Source organism: Dasypus novemcinctus, chromosome 2 (genome assembly GCF_030445035.2).
Source record: "Dasypus novemcinctus isolate mDasNov1 chromosome 2, mDasNov1.1.hap2, whole genome shotgun sequence".
Taxonomy (NCBI): Eukaryota; Metazoa; Chordata; class Mammalia; order Cingulata; family Dasypodidae; genus Dasypus; species Dasypus novemcinctus.
In genome coordinates this window covers 37,089,978-37,095,977 of record NC_080674.1, presented here as the reverse complement: position 1 = coordinate 37,095,977, position 6,000 = coordinate 37,089,978, and positions in this window count along the sequence as shown.

Genomic DNA, 6,000 nt, shown 5'->3' with positions numbered 1-6,000 from the left:
GATGGGAGGAGGATATTACAGAGGAAAGGGAGTAAACTTCCAGGAGTAGTGGTGATGGGTATGTTAGTTATCTTGAATATTCAGGTTTCACAGGTACATATGTATATGTCAAAACTTTTAAAATTGTACACTTTAAATATGTGCAGTTTATTGAATTTCAATTATAACTCAATAAAGCTGGGAAAGAAAAGAGAAACATATGGGTACTCTTACAGTGTATCCTTATTGTTAACTGGACTGATCTCGCTCACTTCAAAGATTTCTTGGATGCACGGCTGATACATTGTTCTCAATGATCCCAGAAGGGTGCCAAAAGAGCAGTGATATATATCAGGGAAGTGGCCCTCTAGACAGGGAGCAGGACTCACAGATGTTTGGCTGATCTCCCTGGATGAGCAGAGTACCACTTCTGGCTCCTAATCTGCTTCTGGTTGAGCTCAGTGGGTTAAGAGAATAAAAAGAGCTTGAACCCACTCTCCAGGCAATCTCATTCTGTTTCATGGTGCTCTGAGGAATCAATACTCATCTACTGACTGGCATTTCTATCCAGCTAAGAGACATCTTACCAAGTCCTAAGATGAAAATCTGATTTTCCCATCTGTATTAGTCAGCCAAAAGGGTGCTGAAGCAAAATATCAGAAATTGGTTGGTTTTTATAAAGGGTATTTATTTGGGATAGGAGCTTACAGATACCAGGCCATCAAGCATAAGTTACTTCCCTCACCAAAGTCTATTTGGAGCAAGATGGCTGCCGACGTCTGGGAGGGTTCAGGCTTCCTGGATTCCTACGTCCTGGGACTTGCTTTTCTTTGAGTTCAAGCTTCCTTTCTTCCTGAGGCTGGCTTCTTTTTCCTCTGCATGCTGACTTCCTGGGGCTCCAGCTTAAGTCTTCAGCATCAAACTCCAACATCAAAACTCCAACATCAGAAAACCCTCAACTCTGTTCTTTGCCCTGCCTTTTATCTGTGAGTCCCCACACCACCAAGGGGTGGGGACTGGGTGGGGTCTCAACATCCTAATCATAATCATGCCCAGGTACAGATCAGATTACAAACATAATCAAACTGCTACACCATCCCTACCAAATCTTCTTATCTTCTGTCTTCCCTATCTCAACTACCAGCAACCCCAAACCTTGTGATCATTCTTGTCTTCATTTTTCTCTTAAACCACATATCCAATACATTAGAAAGTCCTGTTGGTTTTATCTTCTAAATAAATCAAGAATCTGAAAATCACATTGTTTTCTACCATCTGATTTAAACCACCACTGTCTCTTACCTGGGTTGATTCAATAACCTTGTAATTGATATCTGTGCTTTGGCCTTTTCCTTTCTATAGTCATTCTCTCTCTAGTAACCAAAGAGATCCTTTTAAATCCCAAGTTAGTTCCCTTACTTCTTTGCTCAAAACCCCCCATGACTTCTTAATGCTCTCAGAGTGAAAGCCAAAGTCCTTGCAATTGTTTCTAAGGATCTAAATGACCTTTCAGACTCCTCTCCAGCACCTTGCTCCCCTTGTCTGCATCTGCAGCCACACCAAACTCCTTGCTTTACCTTGAACTCTCCAAGCACGTGCCTACTGATTCCCAATTGAAGGCCTTGCTATTGCTTTTTCCTCAGCTTGGAGTGGTCTTCTCCTAGATATCCATTTTGCTCAAATTCTCATTTCCTCTAGGTTTCTGCTAAAAAAAATAATTTTATTAGAGAGGCTATTCTTGATTCCTTTTATATAAACAGAAACACAATCTTCTCCATCAATCCTTGTCCTCCTTATCCTTCTCTTCCTCTCCATTGCACTCTCCGCTATTTTGCACATTACATATTTACGTGTTGTTTATTCTCTATTTCTCTGCCTTCCGCAACCCAAAACTAGAGCATATGTGAGCACAAGGAAGTGGTCTCTATTTTATTGTTTGTTTTATTCCCAGCACTTGGAGATAGTAGATAGTCAATCAATATTTGTTGAATGAATAAACGAAGTATTCTCATTTTGCTAAGGCAGCAGTACTCAAATGTTCCACGATACATTCTTAGTTTTTTCTTCTTGGAATAATTGGTACAATATTCTTCGAGGCAGACTTGATCTTTAAGGGGGAATAAAAGAAAGACCCTGGTGTCCCTGTGACTGAGCAACAATACTGGGCCAGTCTGATGATATGATCCAGAGGTGCTTGGATGGGTACTTTGGCCCCAGTGGTCCAGAGACCACCATTTATGGGTACTTAATTGGCTACTAACTTGCATAATACATAAGTCCCATTATTAGCTTTCTCTAATTTCCAATTCTACAGCATCTCCACCACGTGTTAAATTATTATAAAGAATGAGAACAGACCTTAACATTTAGTGTTTTTATTGAGAAATCACGTGGTTTCATTTAGTTGTCATGTCTCTTTGTCTCTTTTATTCTGGAACAATTCCTTAGTTTCCTTTTGTCTTGTATGGTCTTTTCAAGATAAGATGTTGGTTATTTTGTAGAATGTCCCTCAATTTTGGTTTATCTGATATTTCCTCATTATTAGATTCAGGTTATGTCTCTCTGGCAGAGATATCACAAAAATGAGGCTGTGTTCTTCTCATTGAATCCTATGAGATAACACAGTTTAGATTTTCCACATACTGATTTTGTTTACTTTAGTAACTTGATAAAGGGGAGGTCTGCTAGTCTTCTACACTCTGAGAAAAGTATTCTTTTGCCTTTATAATTAATAAATATTTGGGGGAGGTACTTGAAAATTTAAGTACCTGCACCTCATCAACCTTTCCCATTGTTTGTTTATCTCTCTGTATCAGCAGGGATCCATGGATTCTTATTTTATTCTTTGACATCTAATTCAACACTGTAATTACTTATTTTCTCCTTAAACGTCCTAGATTTGGCCAGTTGGAGCCCTTTCATGCTGGCTCCTTTTTCCTTTTGATAGGGTGCCATCTTTCTTTGAGTAGTTCCTTGGGTTTTTTTAGAACAGCAAGATGTTTCAGGCTCATCTTATACTTTCCATACCTCAGCCTTGAAATCAGCCATTTCTCGAAGGTACCCTTGTTCCTTTTAGAGGACAATGGAATTTGGAATCCAAGATCTGGGTGTTAGTTGTGCTCATTGTATGTTGGCTGTCTTGCTCCCACCTCTTCTCAGTTGACAGGTCAAGGGATAATACATATGCACACATATACATAACTCTTATACACACACATATCTTTATTGCTATATGCATCTACATATACACTGACAGCTATGAGTTCACAACAATATCTTCAATTATATTACAGGGTTCATTTCACTTTTTTTCTTGTTCGTATTTGTACTTCTCTTCACTGGCAATGAGAAACTTGATTCCCATTGTCCTTGATATGTTTACTAATATGATGATTCTCCCTGTATGTAACCAATCTCCAGTTGCCTCCATCACCCGAACCCTTCTCACCCTGCCAATCTTTCAGGACCCTGTGCCAGGACATCTTCTCTTTTCACTGTGTTCAGGCTCTGATACCATACACTCATAGCAATCCTTTATGGATTCTTTCTTTACATAGTTGAGACTCTCTGGTCATGGTATTCAGACAGGAAAACCATACATACACATGCAAAACTTCACACTGGTTATCCTGTTGGGGTAAAACATGGTTGGTGTTTGATGAGAAGTTATAAGATGTTGAAGGCACTGGTGAGATAATATTTTAGGAGATCATATGGAGAATGTGGCTGGACAGAGGAGAAAGGTAAGCCAGAGAGATGTTTATAGATTACGAGACAATGAAAGATGGAAAGATTGAGACTAGATGTCCCTATTAGGCTGACAAATCATGGTAGTGGGTATAAAGGTCTGAGAAGGCTGGCAGAATATGAATTTTTTATGGAATATTGTAATTTTAATATTTCAGTTTTGTAAGACTTCTGGGTGATGAACAGTCCAAGGTCATTGGAGTTGAAGAAGTTAAAGACCATGAAGTGAGAGTGTTCACTGTATCAGCCTGTGGATATTGATAATGATTGGACCAAGCATTTTCTTAGAGTTCTTTGGATTCTTGCCTGAGAGATGGATCTCTTCTCTAGGACATGGGACCCAGGAGTGATTTCATTCTTCACATGAAATCTTCATTGTTGTTAGGAGGAGGAGAAGGAGGAGGAAGAAGAGGGGGAGGAGGAAGAAGAGAGGGAGGGGGATTGAGAGGTGGAGGGGGAAAAGGCAGAGGAGAAATAAAAACATGAGGAGGAAAGGAGGAAGAAGAAGGAGAATAAGGAGGAGGAGGAGGAGAAGAGAAAGATAAAGCAGAGGAAAAAGAGGGAGAAGGAAAAGATGAAGAAAGAGAATAAAGGGAAGAAGGGAAAAGGGAAGAAAAGAAAAGAGAGGAAAAGAAAAGAAACAAAAAGAGTTTTAGCTCAAAAAGGCAATTCAAGTTCTTTGCAAATATATTTCTGTTGTAGCATCATTCCATTTCACCAGACATGCCTGTCATGTATGAATCTCTTTTAGACTCAAGCTGTGATATCTGCTATCTAATATTTTTACAGTGGGAAATGAGTCTGAAAGCAGTTCTGTGATTGTCCATGATGATAAACATAACATGTTATGTTACACAGTGTCACAGTTTGAAATTCTTTTATGCATCTGCCAAAGAGTAATACTTTGTTTCTGAACTAATCTATTCCTGTGAGTGTGAGACCCTTTCAATTGCATCGTGTCTATAAGGCATGACTCAGGTTGAATTTCCTCCCTTTTGCTGGGTCTGATATAAACAGAGACATACACAGGAAAAGGGATCTCTGCTGTATTTGATATGGCCATATGAGAATGAGAGGATTGCAGGAAAACCGAGAAACCTAGGAGAAGGTGCAGACTATAGCAGAGATCAGTGGCCATCTTGATTTGCCACGTGGTGGGACAACAGGATCCACAGTAGCTGACTCTGGCAAGAAAACACCTCTAATGGTGCCTTGATTTGGATATTTCATGGCACTGGAACTGTAAACTTTTACCCTAAATAAATCCCCTTTGTAAAAAGCAAACCCATTTCTGGTACTTTGCATCAACAACCCTTTGACAAACTAAAACACATGGCAAGAGAGAATTAAGGTTGCAAATGGAATTAAGATGGCTACTCAGCTGATCTTAAAATAAAGAGATTATTCTGGATTATCTGGGTGGACCCAATGTAACCATGAGGGCCCTTATAAGTGGAAAACGAAGGTAGAAGACACAGCTCAGAGTGATGTGATATGAGAAAGACTTGACCCATCATTGCTCCCTTTGAAGAATGAGAAAGGCGACTGTGAGGTAAGAAATGCAAGAAACCTTCAAAGCTGGAAAAGGCAAGGAAATGAATTCCTCCCTAGAACCTAAAGAAAGGAATGCAACCCTACAGACACATTGATTTTAGTGCCATAAGATGTATTTTGGACTTCTGATCTTCAGAACTGTATTATTATAAATTTGTGTTCTTTTAAGTCACTGAATTGTGATGATTTGTTTCAGCAGCAATTGGAAGCTAATACATAACCCCTTAGAAAAAAAGTCCTGGAATATGTCAATCCCAATTTTGAAGGCCATTGGACCAGTTATCCCAGGCTCGTGAGAATCTCTTGCCTTTGGGGTACTGCGACTGATTTGGCTTTTCTGTGCATGTGAGCTCTTATTCTGACTCTTTAGCTACATGCATGTGGTTGGCTGGAAACCAGAGAGAAATGAATATCAGGGCCAAATTCTTCCTGGATGAAGTAAGGAGGCATTCTCATCATGTATACAACCCCCAATGGCCTATTTCAGCGGGATGGAAACTCTTACCTCAATTTTTGTAGTAGTGTCTCAGAATGGCTGGCAACCTCCCTGGTCTGTGGCATTCTCTAAGCAATGCAAACCATGAGCCTCTGACTGGAAGCCCCCTCTATGGATAGCTACTATCATTTGATCCAGTCACCTCATTTTATGGATGAAGGGGCTTGTCCAAGGTCAAACCAGCAGATCATCCCACACCATTTCCTTTTCTATGAGTTGGCAAG